At 43.7% G+C, this 16,260-nt stretch overlaps 1 pseudogene; it reads right to left on the bottom strand.

Annotated features, from left to right (window-relative positions):
* The window catches only part of LOC121999297, a 76,232-nt pseudogene that overhangs the window by 25,725 nt on the left and 34,247 nt on the right, over positions 1-16,260 (bottom strand).

Raw genomic sequence — 16,260 nt, 5'->3', positions numbered from 1 at the left:
GGTAAGGCACCGATGACTCCCACCAATATCATCTCCAATCCTGCTCTTCGATTGATGAGGCCCGGTCTGCTTATCTCTTCTTCTTCTATTGTTTCAGCTTCTTCTGCTTCTGCCTCTGAGATGGCCGCTATCTCTCCTGTGCCTTCTACATCCTTGGCATTGACCTTGCCTCCCTTGGCTTATAGGCCCCGAGCAAAACGAACGCCTTGCTGGAGATCTTCTCCCATTGTCAGCCCTTCAGCCGTTAGTGTTTCTACAATTGCAACAACCCCTCCTACACTACTACCTTCTATTCCATCTAGTTCCTACTTTGCTCCTCCTGCTTCTACTATCCCTTTTCCTTCCATTGCCTCCTCTTCTTCTCCATCTCCGGCTTCCTTTAGTCCCCCTCCTTTATTTAGAGTGGATGCAGGCTTACCTTCTCAATTGGGACAGCCTTCTAGTCCTACTGGCTATGGCACTTTGCAACTGCAAGGTTTATTGGCTAAATCTTGGTCGCAAGGTTATGAACAATTACGAGGCCTTAGTCTCCCACATCGAGCGGATCGCCATAGTTGTCAGCCAGTGGCTGTAAGTATTCCTAGTTATATGTTTATTAGCTTTGTAACTTTATCTTTAACCTACATTATCCTTTCATTTAGTTCCTAGCCACAAGTCTGCATATTGATCAGCTACTCACAACTAAAGATCATGAGAGCACTAAGTTGAAAGCTCAACTAGAGACATTGAAGGCTGCCTCGCCCTCTTCTAGTAGTGATAGGGCTCAGTTGCAAGAGCAGGTGGCCTTGCAAAATCAACAATTGGGAACCCTGAAGCAAGAATTGAAGGAATGTCAACAACTGTTGAAAGACAAAGAGCTTGCTAGAAAAACCTTAGAATTATAGGTGGATCGACTGCATTCAGGTCTTCGATTGGAGATCGCTTTAAAAGAGAAAGCTCTTTTTTAGATGCTTCTCAGAAAAGTCTTATCTTAGAGAAAGTAGAGAAGCTTCATAATGCCTGTCTTTCTGACCAAGCTCAGGACCTGGCTTCTCATGATTTCACTATTCTACAGGAACAAGAGCTGAGGAAAGCTCAAGATAACGAATTGTCACTGCTCCAGAAGGAATTGGAACAGCTAAGATCGGAGAAGGATGTTTTAAAAGAGCAAAACTCAAAACTGCAAGCTGATTTCCAGCGTTATAAGGAGCAGGAAAAGAGTCGATGGGAAGAATGGCGGCAAGCTTACTTAAAGTCACCGGCATTTTCTCGAGAATTTGTTCGCAGGATAGTGGGTATGCTAAATCATTCCGTATCGGGGGTTCTTCAACAACTAAAAGAGGGTGGATATCTACCCAGGGAACCTCCCCTCTCTTTCATAAATCACCGCAAGCTTAATGAAGAACTACCCTCAGATTTGAAAGGCCCTTTCCCGAATGTTTAAAGAATGTACTCATAAAAACTTGTAAAGCAAGAATTGACAATGAGAAAAAAGGTGCAGTTGGTACTGAGTAACTAAGTATTTGCAAGGTATAAGGAAATTTTAACACTTACTTGCTTCTTCTTCCTGCCAGTTTGAGAATACCCCTTTTGGAATGCTATTGCTTGCTGAATATAAATTTTATTAAAAAATTCCTTGCTCATCCTTCAAAGCGAAGCCTTATCTTAATGGATTCTTTTTTAAGTAACCTCCCGCGTGCTTTATATCTCCCCGAGGATGAATAATCTCAGTTGAGACTGGATATGAAATTGTATAAAACTATAGGCCTCCGAGCTGAATATAATATCTCGGACGACTTTTGAGTAAAGACTTCCACTTTCACATATCTGGGCTCCTCTGTGGAATCCCCTCTCATCATTAGGATTCGAAGCCAGGAGATTCTCTGATTATTTATATCTTGCACGGATTTAGAATCTTTGATCTCTTTTGTGAAGATTCATCTGATGTATTTCATATAATTTCCCGATGATTCTGCTTCATATTGGTTTATAGTCTCCGGCTTCTCCTATGAAGGCCGTCCGGGTTGCTTCATTGGACTTTGCCGATCGACTTTGGTCTGTCTTGGTTTATAGTCTCCGGTTTTTTCTACGAAGGCCCGCCGAGTTACTTCATAGAATCTTCCCGATCGACTTTGGTTTATAGTCTCCGAATCTTCCTATGAAGGCCCGACCGGGTTACTTCATAGGCTTTTCTCGATCGACTTTGATCTGTCTTGGTTTATAGTCTCCGATTTTTCCTATGAAGGCCCGCCGGGTTACTTCATAGAATCTTCCCGATCGACTTTGGTTTATAGTCTCCGAGTCTTCCTATGAAGGCCCGACCGGGTTACTTCATAGGCTTTTCTCAATCGACTTTGATCTGTTTTGGTTTATAGTCTCCGGTTTTTTCTATGAAGACCCGCCGGGTTACTTCATAGAATCTTCCCGATCGACTTTGGTTTATAGTCTCCGAGTCTTTCTATGAAGGCCCGACCGGGTTACTTCATAGGCTTTTCTCGATCGACTTTGATCTGTTTTGGTTTATAGTCTCCGGTTTTTCCTATGAAGGCCCGCCGGGTTACATCATAGAATCTTCCCGATCGACTTTGGTTTATAGTCTCCGAGTCTTCCTATGAAGGCCCGACCGGGTTACTTCATAGGCTTTTCTCGATCGACTTTGATTTGTCTTGGTTTATAGTCTTCGGTTTTTCCTATGAAGGCCCGTCGGGTTACTTCATAGAATCTTCCCGATCGACTTTGGTTTATAGTCTCCGAGTCTTCCTATGAAGGCCCGACCAGGTTACTTCATAGGCTTTTCTCGATCGACTTTGATCTGTCTTGGTTTATAGTCTCCGGTTTTTCCTATGAAGGCCCGCCGGGTTACTTCATAGAATCTTCCCGATCGACTTTGGTTTATAGTCTCCGAGTCTTCCTATGAAGGCCCGACCGAGTTACTTCATAGGCTTTTCTCGATCGACTTTGATCTGTCTTGGTTTATAGTCTCCGGTTTTTCCTATGAAGGCCCGCCGGGTTACTTCATAGAATCTTCCCGATCGACTTTGGTTTATAGTCTCCGAGTCTTCCTATGAAGGCCCGACCGGATTATTTCATAGGCTTTTCTCGATCGACTTTGACCTGTCTTGGTTTATAGTCTCCGATTTTTCCTATGAAGGCCCGCCGGGTTACTTCATAGAATCTTCCCGATAGACTTTGGTTTATAGTCTCCGAGTCTTCCTATGAAGGCCCGACCGGGTTACTTCATAGGCTTTTCTCGATCTACTTTGATCTGTTTTGCTTTATAGTCTCTGGTTTTTTCTATGAAGGCCCGCCGGGTTACTTCATAGAATCTTCCCGATCGACTTTGGTTTATAGTCTCCGAGTCTTTCTATGAAGGCCCGACCGGGTTACTTCATAGGCTTTTCTCGATCGACTTTGATCTGTCTTCGGTTTTTCCTATGAAGGCCCGCCGGGTTACTTCATAGAATCTTCCCGATCGACTTTGGTTTATAGTCTCCGAGTCTTCTGAAGGCCCGACCGGGTTACTTCATAGGCTTTTCTCCATCGACTTTGATCTGTCTTGGTTTATAGTCTCCGGTTTTTCCTGTCCGGGTTACTTCATAGAATCTTCCCGATCGACTTTGGTTTATAGTCTCCGAGTCTTCCTATGAAGGCCCTACACGGGTTACTTCATAGGCTTTTCTCGATCGACTTTGATCTATCTTGGTTTATAGTCTCCGGTTTTTCCTATGAAGGCCCGAGTTACTTCATAGAATCTTCCGATCGACTTTGGTTTATAGTCTCCGTCTTGAAGGCCCGACCGGGTTACTTCATAGGCTTTTCTCGATCGACTTTGATCTGTCTTGGTTTATAGTCTCCGGTTTTACCTATGAAGGCCCGCCGGGTTACTTCATAGAATCTTCCCGACCGACTTTGGTTTATAGTCTCCGAGTCTTCCTATGAAGGCCCGACCGGGTTACTTCATAGGCTTTTCTCGATCGACTTTGATCTGTCTTGGTTTATAGTCTCCGGTTTTTCCTATGAAGGCCCGCCGGGTTACTTCATAGAATCTTCCCGATCGACTTTGATTTATAGTCTCCGAGTCTTCCTATGAAGGTCCGACCGGGTTTCTTCATAGGCTTTTCTCGATCGACTTTGATCTGTCTTGGTTTATAGTCTCCGGTTTTTCCTATGAAGTCCCGCCGGGTTACTTCATAGAATCTTCCCGATCGACTTTGGTTTATAGTCTCCGAGTCTTCCTTGATAATCTGATTCTGTTCCGCACTAAAACCCCTCTTTCTTTCCATGACTGGGTGGGCATCCGGGAAGACATGCAAGGAATGATCTATGACGGCAGGAGAAATGCCCGAAACTTCTTTGGGAGTCCAGGCGAACACATCATTATTCTCCTTCAAACATTGCACCAACTCAGCTTTAAGATCAGGATCAAGGTCGGCTGCAACGTAGGTGGTAGCTTCTGGCCGCCCAGTTTGGATTTGAACTTCTTCCTTTTCTTCATAAACCAAGACGGGCTGCTTTTCGCGAATGGCATTAACTTCCATTCTTTGAATCTTCCGAGCGGTGTTGAATTCAGTTCGAATGATTTCTACGTAACATTTTCGGGCTGTCTTTTGATCGCCCCGTACTTCTCCGACCTGCTCCTCCACGGGAAACTTAATCTTCTGACATAAAGTAGAAACGACCGCCCTGAACTCATTCAGGGCGGGCCGACCCAATATCACATTATAAAAAGATGGAGCATCTACCACCATAAAATAAGATCTCCTGGTTCTCATCAGGGGTTCCTCCCCCAAAGAAATGACCAACTTTATTTGCCCCAGAGGTTGCACTTCATTGCCTGTGAATCCATACAGAGGAGTTGCAATCGGTTGAAGTTCCATTGGATCAATTTGCAGCTGATCAAAAGCCTTTTTGAATATAATGTTGACTGAGCTGCCAGTGTCTATAAAGGTACGAGCGATGGCGTAGTTGGCTATCACAGCTTTGATGATCAATGCGTCGTCATAAGGTATTTCTACCCCCTCTAGATCTTTGGGCCCAAAACTTATTTCAGGACCGGCTGCTCGTTCCATGCTGCATCCTACTGCATGAATCTCCAATCTTTGGGCATGTGCTTTTCTGGCTCTGTTAGAATCCCCATCGGTGGGTCCGCCCGTAATCATGTTAATATTACACCGAGCAGCATTGTTTCTATTCTCCTCCTGCCGAGTCGTTGTGGTTTCGGAAGGTGCTTTATTTGATACTTGGCCGGTACCAGCTGGGACCGATATTGCTTCTTGCCGGGTTCCATCCGGGTGATATTCCGGTTTGAGCGGACTTTGCTGCCTGGGGTACTGTTGCCGGTAATAGTTCTGCCTCTGATAGCGCTCTTTATTGACTCGCCTGTTTCTCAAAACAAAACAGTCATCAGAGTGATGACTGCTAGTTTTATGATAAGTGCACCATCTCCTCGGTGCCTCCGGCTGCATCTCTACATGCTGTACAGCTTGTGGGCGATAATCTGGTTGCTGATGAGGTGGATAAATGGTTCTAGGTCCTCTTGGTGGGGGTACCAGGGTCGGAGCCTTCTCCTTCGCATGAGTAGGAGAAGAGGGAACACCTTCTTTCCTACAAGCAGCTTGGCCTTCTTCTACGTTAATGAACTCAGTGGCACGTTCAATCAGGGAATCAAAGTTAACAGGAGGATTTCTTACCAAATCTTTAAAGAAGTCATTATCATTTAGACCCTGAGAGAAAGCACTTACTAATATATCAGTAGTAGCATTAGGTATATCTATAGCTACCTGATTGAACCTTTTAATATATGCCCGAATGGATTCTTTAGACGTCTGCTTAATTGAAAATAGGCTCCACGGGGTCTTATGATACCTTTTGTTGCTGGAGAAATGATGTAGAAAGACTTTCTTGAAATCCTTAAATTTTCGAATAGACTTTTCAGGTAATCTCTTGAACCAGCGCTGTGCTGCTCCCCCAAGAGTAGTGAGAAACATCCGACACTTCACCCCATCAGAGAATTATTGCAACAAGGCTACATTTCCAAATTTCAACAAGTGATCTTCCGGATCTGTGGTTCCGGTATATTCTCCAATTTGCAGACTCTGATATCGCTTAGGAAGTGGGTCATCTAATACACTTTGTGAGAATGGGGAGATGACCTTTTCTGGTGAACTATCACTAGTTATCATTTTCATTTTACGCTTCTCTCTGTCAGGCGCCTCACCAGATGACTCTTGGAACACAGGCCTCTTACCCCCTGGATCCAAGGGGGTGCGAAGGAAGGCTCGTGGACACCTGGTTGGAGAAATAGTAGCTGGAGGAAAATATAAATGTTCTTCTTCTTCTGTCTCCTTTCCTTTCCGAGGTTCAGTAGTTGATATCGCCAGATGATGAGCCATCGGCAGAGTGGCCCCAATATGAGCTTGTAGTTGTTGCTGCTGTTGTTGTAGGGCTTTCTGAACATGAGAATTAATGAGGAGATCCAAATCCTCACGACTGATAGTAAGTAGGTTCGACTTCCCAGCCTCTTCCATCACGTAGTCTCATATTCAAGTAAAGTTTCCCACAGACGGCGCCAAATTTGATCCTGTCTGAGAAGCTGACCGTGAAGGAGATCCGGAAGAAGGAAACCCCCCGTAATGACGAAGAATAATGCCGGTGAAACCTCAACCCGCGAAACCCAAAGCGGATCGGAAGAAAACCAGAATCACCGAAGGAAATCTGATAAATAGGAAGAAATCCCCGTCCAAATAGGAGAAAACCGAACTTTCAAGCTCCCGAAGCTCCCTGCGCACAAGAGACCAACCAATACTATCGTCAGTGACCTAAGACCGGGGTGGGAATCCCTGGCTAGGCCCTCCGACGCTCAAGTTAGTGATCTCTCTTGGTGTCCCGGAGGGAAACAGAAAGAAGATGAACAGTAGACAGAAAATTAGGGATGTTCACTTACCTAGCCAACGGAGAGGATTCCCCCTTTTATACCACTTCATATAACCTCCGCAGTCATGAAGTGGACCCCGGTTTGTTAGAGTTCGTTATGACATTAGCTGCGTACTTCGGGAAGATGATTTTTAAGGAATCTTTTTTGTACCCCAGATGTACCTTCTTTGTCGTTTAGCGCCTGCAAGACAAGCTGAAAGCATATTTCCCGCCAAAATATATATTCTTTATCATGAATTATTCTATTCGATGTATTCATGTATGATTCTTTTTCACGTGACTTCTATTTGTATCTTTACTGTGTTGAAATAATATTTTATCCAACATGTTTCTGAAGTATTCATTAACCCTTTTGGCCGATATTGGTCTATCTTCGTTCGGCAGGCATGTATTGGCCATTTATTGGTTCACCTTTCTTCTGAGGGTATGTCTCGACCAATATTGACTTACCTTCATACGGCAAGCGTGTATCGACCGATATTGGCTTACCTTCGTTCGGCAGGCATGTATCGACCGATATTGGCCTTCCTTCGTTCGGCAGGCATGTATCAGTCGTTATTGGTTTACCTTTGTTCTGAGGGTATGTCTCGACCAATATTGACTTACATTCATACGGCAAGCGTGTATCGACCGATATTGGCCTACCTTTGTTCGGCAGGCATGTATCGACCGATATTGGCCTTCCTTCGTTCGGCAGGCATGTATCGGTCGTTATTGGCCTACCTTCGTTCGGCAGGCATGTATCGACCGATATTGGCCTACCTTCGTTCGGCAGACATGTATTGGCCGTTATTGGTTTACCTTTGTTCTGAGGGTGTGTCTCGACCAATATTGACTTACCTTCATACGGCAAGCGTGTATCGACCGATATTGGCCTACCTTCGTTCGGCAGGCATGTATCGACCGATATTGGCCTTCTTTCGTTCGGCAGGCATGTATCGGCCGATATTGGCCTTCCTCCTTTGACTCTCTCTTCCTTTTCTTTCCTCATCTGAAGACCCTTAAAACCTAACCCATATCATCAGCAATCCTCAAAAATCATTAGTCCGAGGCAAAATACAAAACTACCTTGCAAAACAAATTGTTAGCACAGTTATGTTATAAGAGTAATAAAAATAATAATTAGATTCCGTCTCCTCAAGACCGGAATCTAGTCACGATCTCAACTTAGATTTCTGAAATCGATCTAAGTTGGATCGACGCCTAATGTTCCCTTCCCGGGAACACGTCCTCATAGTCACTCCCCTCTAGTGGCTTACCTTAACTTACTTGCCAGACGTCCGATCAACCCTTCGACCCGTCCGGACTTCGTGTCAGCCGTCCGATCAACCTTTCAACCCATCTAGACTTCATGCCAGCTATCAGGTCAGCTCGTCGACCTAGCTGGACTTCGTGCAGATGTCAAGTCAGCCCTTCGACCCGTCTGGACTTCGTGCCAACTATCAGGTCAACTCGTTGACCTAGCTGGACTTCGTGTCAGACATCATGTCAGCCCATCGACCCGTATGGGCTTATCCTTCACACTTGGTCAAAGTATTAAATCAATATGAAACTAACTTAACCTATTTTGTCATTCACAAAACTTGAGTTAGACCGTTAGTGCTAACTGCACCAACAATTTTTTAAATCGTCAAAGAGACTCGAATTATTTCCAAAAAACATAAGATCATCCACGTAGAGGCAAACGAACAAACAATCTCCATTTTTATCCATCTTCACATAAAGCGCATACTCATGTGGACATCATGCAAATCCTTTCTCTCAAAAATAGGCATCAATCCGACTATACCATACTCGAGGTGCTTGCTTGAGACCGTACAAAGCCCTCTTCAACTTCAATACCTTTCCTTCTTGTCCTTTCACCACATAGCATTTTGGTTGCTCCACAAAAACATCCTCCTCAAGGAAACCGTTAAGAAACGCCGACTTCACGTCTAATTGAAATATTTTCCAGTTTCTTTGTGTCGTAAATAAAACAAAAAATCTGATTGGTTCTAAACGAGCAACTGGAGCAAATACCTTCTCATAATCCACTCCGTGTCGTTGTGCATAACCCTTGACTACTAATCTCGCTTTATATTTTTCCATCACACCTTTGGCATTCTTTTTCTCTTTGAATATCCACTTGACACCAATCGACTTTTGACCCGCTGGAAGAGAAGTGAGTTCCCAGGTGTCGTTTCTTTCAATGGCTCAAATCTCTTCGTCCATGGCTTGTCTCCATTTCTCCTCCTTACTAGCTTCTTCAAAACTCAAAGGCGTTGTTTCGACCAACACACAGAAGATAGAGACATCATCGATTACCTCCACATTCTCTTAAAGATCTTAGATAATTCTCATCCTTCGTGATCCTTCATTAGAGCTTTCACTTGATGAAGATGTACTAGAAGGTGTGTTTGGTGTCGTCGTAGGAACTATGGGCTGACATGTTTCTTCTCCTTGATTGTCCTCATCGAAGAATGGGAAGAATTTGTTGATGGAATCTTCATGTACTTCCCAATTCCAAGAAGCATCTTCATCAAACTCCACATCACGACTCACAACAATCTCCCCATTGATACGATTGTAGAGCTTGTACCCCTTCGATTTTCTGTCATAGAGGATGAACACAAACTTCTTGCTTCTATCATCAAGTTTTGTTCTCTCTTGCTCCGGCACATGCTTGTAAGCAATACTCCCAAAAATCCTTAAGTGAGATACATCTGGCTTCTTTCCGCTCCAAGCTTCAATTGGTGTCTGGTCTTTCACGCTTTTGGTCGGACAACGATTGAGGAGATACACCACACAAGCCACTGCTTCCGCCCAAAATTCCTTTGGCATCTTCTTATTTTTCATGATGCTTCGCGCCATGTTGAGGATGGACTGGTTCTTTCTTTTAGCCACTCCATTTTGTTGCGATGATCTTGGAACTGTGAGGAAGCGCCTAATACCATTTTCTTCACAAAAATGGTTAAAAACACCAGAAGTAAACTCTCCCCCTCTATCAGTTCTCATTGCCCGAATTATATAGCCACTCTCTCTTTCCACCAAAGCCTTAAAGTTCTTGAAAGCATTAAAACTCTCAGATTTTTCTTTCAAGAAATAAACTCAAGTCTTCCGGCTAAAATCGTCGATGAAAAGTAAGAAATAATTACTTTTACCATAAGATGACGGCTTGATCGGTCCACAAACATCGGCATGAATTAATTCAAGCGGCTTCGTCTCTTTTGATGTTGCTTCCTTCGGAAAACTTCTTCTTGTGTGTTTGTCGAGAAGACACGCTTCACAAAGTTGATCCGGATGATTGATCAAAGGCATCCCCTTTACCATCTTCTTTTCGAACATCATTTTCAGGCCACCAAAATTGAAATGTCCCATCCTCATGTGCCAACACCACGCTGGATCCTTTACAGACACTTGCAAGTAATTTGGCTCTTTGGTTTGAATAGGAATCGAAAACATCCTATTCTTCGACATCGTCACCTTGGCAATTAGGCTAGTGCTCCTGTCTCATAGCCAAATATTACGATCCTTCATTAGAATCTGGTAGCCCCTTTCCATGAGTTGCCCCAAACTCAAAATATTACTCTTTAATCTAGGGACATAATACACATCGGAAATAAACCTGTGAGTACCATCCTTCAACCGAATCAAAATGGTACCTTTGCCTTCAATCTGGATTTTCTAAGCATCACCAAACGTGACATTCTCGGTTGCCTTTTCCTCAAGTTCAACAAATTTTGACTTGTTGCCACACATGTGGTTACTCGCACCGTTGTCCAAATATCATTGGCTTCCTCCTCCAACAGATTTTTGGTTGAGTGCTAACAACAACGTTGACTCTTCCACTTCTTTCTCCTTGACCAGATTGACTTCTTCTTTTGCATCCTCGGCGTACCAGCAGATACGGGCATAGTGACCCATTTTGTGACAATTGTAGCACTCAACACGTGAGTTGTATCTGTCACTTCCTCGTCCTCGTCCTCGTCCTCGTCCTCGTCCTCTTTCTCTTTCTCTACCACGACCTCTTGGATTTCCTCATGGCTTTTCATCATTTAATCTCTCATCTTCTTGATTTCTGCCATGACCTCGACTACCACCATGAGAATAACCGTACGTGACCTTGACCGCGACGTGGCCTCGTGAAACTGCACTTCCCCTTTCAGCGGACGAATGCTTGACTAGTAAGACTTGCTTTAATGGCTCTTTCTTGTTCTTGTTCATTCGCTCCTCGTGCACCCGTAGCGATCCATTTAATTCATCAATGGACAGATTCTCCAAATCTCTGTTTTCCTCGATTGCAACCACAACAAGATCAAATCTCTGATGTAGAGAACGTAAATTTTCTCGATCACGTGAACATCTTCTATACTTTCACCATTTCTCTTCATTTAGTTGACGATGGACAAGACCCGCGTGAAATAGTCTAAAATAGACTCCAATGCTTCTTGACGAAGAGCTTCGAATTCTCCCCGTAAAATATGAAGTTGCACCTTCTTTACCTTATCAACTCCTTTGTGAGAATTTTCTAGAATTCCCCATGCCTTCTTTGAAGTTGAGCCATTTGCTACTTTCTCAAAAATCGCATCGTCCAAACATTGGTGGATGATAGATGGAGCATGTTGGTCCTTTTTGTTCTTCTCAAACTTTTGAATCAGGGTCAACTTTGCATCCTCGTCAGGTTCGACAAACCCATTGCTGATGATTTCCCATGCACCTTGGGAACTGAGTATCACCTATACTCGGATATACCAACTATCATAGTTGTCCTTCGTAAGACGTGGATACTGGAAGCTTAAAGACATCCTCGGCTCTGATACCAGTTTGTTGGAAACGTTGGTGAGCCCTCGCTCTGTCTATATATTTTCTTTTCATACAACTACACTATTTATAGAAGGATAAAAGACTTCTGGGCGACTCTTGGATTTCCTCATGCGACTCTTGGACTTCCTGGCTCTTGGACATTCTTAGGCGACTCTTTGACTTTCTCAATGTAATCAATTTTTTTATTTTCAACAGTCGTAGTCATTGGCTTTGATGGAATCAAGGATCTGTTTGTTGAATAGACTTTGTTGAGAGAAATGATCCCTTTTCTTTCTTATTGAATCGTTCAATCAACTTAGCCTTACAAAGCATATATATAGTTTTGAAAGAAACTGAATGGGAAGACCAAAAATCTCTCATAATGAGGACTCTTCGTTTCACTCATTCTTGATGTGCAACAACCATAAAGATAATGACTTTAATGTGATGGTTGCAATTCTCTCATAATGCCTAATAAAGATGGTGCTGGTTACAACATATTAATTTTAACACTCCCCCTTAATGTGTTGTTAGACTCCAAGTTTAGCTCAGAGCTGTTGAAACCTTTCTCTAGGAAGTGCTTTTGTGAGGATGTCAAACAATTGTTCTTCAGATCGGCAGAACTCAAGTTGAATTTCTTTGTCTTCTATTGCTTGTCGGATAAAACGATGTTTGAGTGTTATATGTCAAGTTCGGCTGTGGTGAACTGAGTTCTTAGCCATAGTAATTGTAGACTTGTTGTCGCAGTACAGCACGGTTCCTTCATCCTAATGATGACCAAGGTCGGCTAAAATTCTTCGAAGCCATATTGTTTGTGAAGTGGCTAGTGATGCTGAGACATACTCGGCTTCGACAGATGATTGTGTTGGGACCGAAAAGTAGCTAGAGGGGGGGTGAATAGCTCGTCGCGTGCTCGGTGCTCATTGTAGCTTACTTCTTCAAGGATGTGCAGCGGAAATATAAAGAAACAAAAACATACAACGCTAACAAGGATGGTTTACTTGGTATCCACCTCACAAGAGGTGACTAGTCCAAGGATCCACACTTACTCACGCACCCTCCACTATGAATAACACTCCTTTATGGTAACTACCAAAGGCGGAGAAGCCCTACAAGTTCACACTACAAGAAGCAAGGGAATGGATACAAAATACAAGCACAAAGCTTACAATCAGTACAAGAACACCCTAACCCTAGCTTTCTTCCTCTTGCAGTAGATCCGCCTCTTGACTTGGAAAAGCCTCCAAGAACTTCAAGAACTGGCGGTGAGAACCCTATGGAGAAGCTCTATGATTGCTGGTGAAGAATCGTAGTGAACAGTAGAAGCGATGCCGAAGGAAACGAATGCCTGCGGCTTAAATCGACGCTAACGGTCGAATCCCGATCGATTGGATTGCTCCCAATCGATCGGGGAGGCTTTGGATCGATCCACGGATCGACCCAGAGCGCCTCTGTGCTCTAGGAATTTGCCTGGATCGATCGACTGATCGATCCAGGACTTATCGCGACAAAACACACCTTCCCAATCGATCCACTAATCGATTGGGACCTCTGGATTGATCAGCTGATCGATCCAGAGGCATTCTGTGCGCTCGCGACTTCCTCCCAATCAATCCACTGATCGATTGGGACGAAGGCTTCTCGCGGGGACACCCCAATCGATCGGCTAATCGATCCAGCTGCTAGTTTTTGCCCAAAATCAAGTCTCAAAGCCCCCAAACTAACATCCGGTCAATCCATGACCTGTTGGTTCATCATGCCTAGCATCCGGTCACCCTTGACCTGCTAGGACTCCCTCACCAAGTGTCCGGTCAATCCCTTTGACCCACTTGGACTTTTCCTCATCATGCCAAGTATCCGGTCAATTCCTTTGACCTACTTGGACTTTCACCAAATGTCTGATCAACCTTGACCCATCTAGATTTCCTAGTGCCAAGCATCCAGTCAATCCTTTGACCTACTTGGACTTCCCAACACCAGATGTTCGATCAGCCTTGATCCATCTGAATTTTCCCCGTGCCTGGCTTCACTCACCAGGACTTCCAACTACCTAGCTTCACTCACTAGGACTTTCACCTAGCTTCACTCACTAGGACTTTCCTCTGCCTAGCTTCACTCACCAGGACTTTCACCCAGCTTCACTCACTAGGATTTTCTCATTGCCTAGCTTCACTCACTAGGTCTTTCACCTGGCTTCACTCACCAGGATTTTCCTTCTGCCTGGCTTCACTCACCAGGATTTTCATTCTGCCTAGCTTCACTTACTAGGACTTCTCTTCTGCCTGGCTTCACTTACCAGGTCTTTCACCTAGCTTCACTCACTAGGATTTCCTTTTTACCTAACATCCCAGTTAGGACTTCCCAGTCAAGTATCCGGTCAACCTTGACCTACTTGACTCTTCTTCAACCAACCTGATCAGACTCTGATCAGAGGGGAATTGCACCAAATAATCCCCCCAAATGCACAACTGCATTGTCAAACATCGAAACCTAAACCACGACTCAAGTTTGGTCAACCAGGTCAGCCTTGACCTGAGGGATATTGCACCAACAATCTCCCCCTTTTTGATGTTTGACAATACCACCTTTAAGTTAGGCTAATCCCATAGCCTCAAACTCCTTCATGCAACTAGGTAATGAAGACATAAGTTAAACCCTTCATTCTCCTCCTAAGAGGGCAAACTCCCTCTAGGTAATGAAGTCCTAACTTAAACCCTTCAGATTGTGCAACACTTTGTTGTTTCTTGGATAACCATGAGATCATTGTTGAACCAAAAGAGAAATAGTATCTCGAGGTGCTTTTCATGTCGTCTAAGGATCCACTGAGACCACTATCACAGTAGCCGACGAGGTTAAGTGTGTGATTTTTCTGAAAACTTTGACCAAGGTTGGTTGTTCCTTGGACATAGCGCAAGACACGCTTTACTGCACCGAGGTGGAAATGGCTCGAACTCTGCATAAATCTTGAGAGCATGCTTACAGGATACATGAGATCAGGTCAGGTTGTTATGAGGTATAATAAATTACCGTTGAGGCTACAGTAACGAGTGACATCCGTTGCTTCTCCTCCATCTTCTTTCTTCAATTTCTCCCTCATAATGACTGGTGTAGCAACAGGATTGCATCCCAACATGTTGAATTTCTTCAAAATCGTTTCTCCATACATCTTTTGAAAAATAAAGGTTGTCTCTTCTTCTTGGTAGATCTCCATGCCTAAGAAATGTCGAAGTAGACCCATATCGCTCATTTCGTACTTTTGAGTCATGTCATCTTTGAACTCTTCGATCATCTTTTTGTTGTTTCCGGTAAAAATCAGATCATCAACATACAGAGTGACTATAAGAACATTGATACCTTGACGTTTGACATACAAGGTTGCTTCACTCTTGCTCTTCTTGAATCCTATTTTGTTGAAGTAGTTGTCGATCTCACTGTACCAAGCGCGAGGAGCTTGTTTAAGTCCGTATAGTGCTTTCTTGAGTTTGTAGACCTTCTCTTCTTTTCCTTTGAGGATGAAGCCCTAAGGTTGATCTACATACACTTCCTCTTTCAGTTCGCCGTTAAGGAATGCTGACTTGACATCGAGTTGATAAAGCTTCCATCCTTTACTGGCGGCGAATGTAATTATGGTTTGAATTGTGTCTAGCCGAGCTACTGGGGCAAATGTCTCCTCGTAGTTAATTCCAGGCTGCTGAGAATAGCCTTTCGTAACGAACCTAGCTTTGTTCCTTTGAATGGATCCATATGGGTTACACTTGACTTTGTAGATCCATTTGACACTTATGACTTCTTTGTCTGTTGGTTTATCGACGAGCTACCATGTCTGATTCTTCATGATCACATGGATTTCCTCCTCTATTGCTTTCCTCCATGATTCTTCTTTGATTGCTTCGTCAAAATTTTCGGGCTCAACTGAACAATAATTGCATGTAGCATATATATTGTCTCTCGACCTACACCTTTTTGGAGTTGAGATCGGGGATGAGGAGTTTGATGAAGTCGGATCAGTTGAGTTGCAGCTCTCTTCATTGAGTTGAGCTGAGTTTGGATCTGATGTGCTTGTCACTGATGAAATAGGCTCATCGTTATCTTCTTTGTCAGTGCTGATCAGAACGTCTTTCGTCTCGACTTTGTTTTCTTCCTAATTCCATGAAGCATTTTCATCAACTTGAACATCTCGGCTGATGATAACTTGACTTTCTTTTAGGCTAAACAGTCTATAGCCTTTGCTCATGGTGCTATAGCTGACAAAAATACATCTTTCGCTAGATTCATCAAGTTTACTTCGTTTCACTTTTGGAATTTGAGAGTAGCATATGCTTCCGAATACTTTGAGATGGTTCATTGATGGTTTTCTACCACTCCATGCTTCAAACGGAGTCTTGCTGGGTATGGTCGTGGTTGGACATCGATTGGATAGGTAAATGACAGTGTAAACTGCTTCAGCCCAGAAGGTTTTGGGTAAACCTTTCTCGTGTATCATTGATTTTGCCATTTCAACGATCGTCTGATTTTTCATCTTGATAACACCATTTTGTTGAGGGGTGTACCTTACCGTTAGTTGTC

This window comes from Zingiber officinale, chromosome 7A (assembly GCF_018446385.1).
Source record: "Zingiber officinale cultivar Zhangliang chromosome 7A, Zo_v1.1, whole genome shotgun sequence".
In the NCBI taxonomy this organism is placed as follows: Eukaryota; Viridiplantae; Streptophyta; class Magnoliopsida; order Zingiberales; family Zingiberaceae; genus Zingiber; species Zingiber officinale.
The sequence above is the reverse complement of the archived record's forward strand: the minus strand, read 5'-3'. Positions and strand labels throughout refer to the sequence as shown.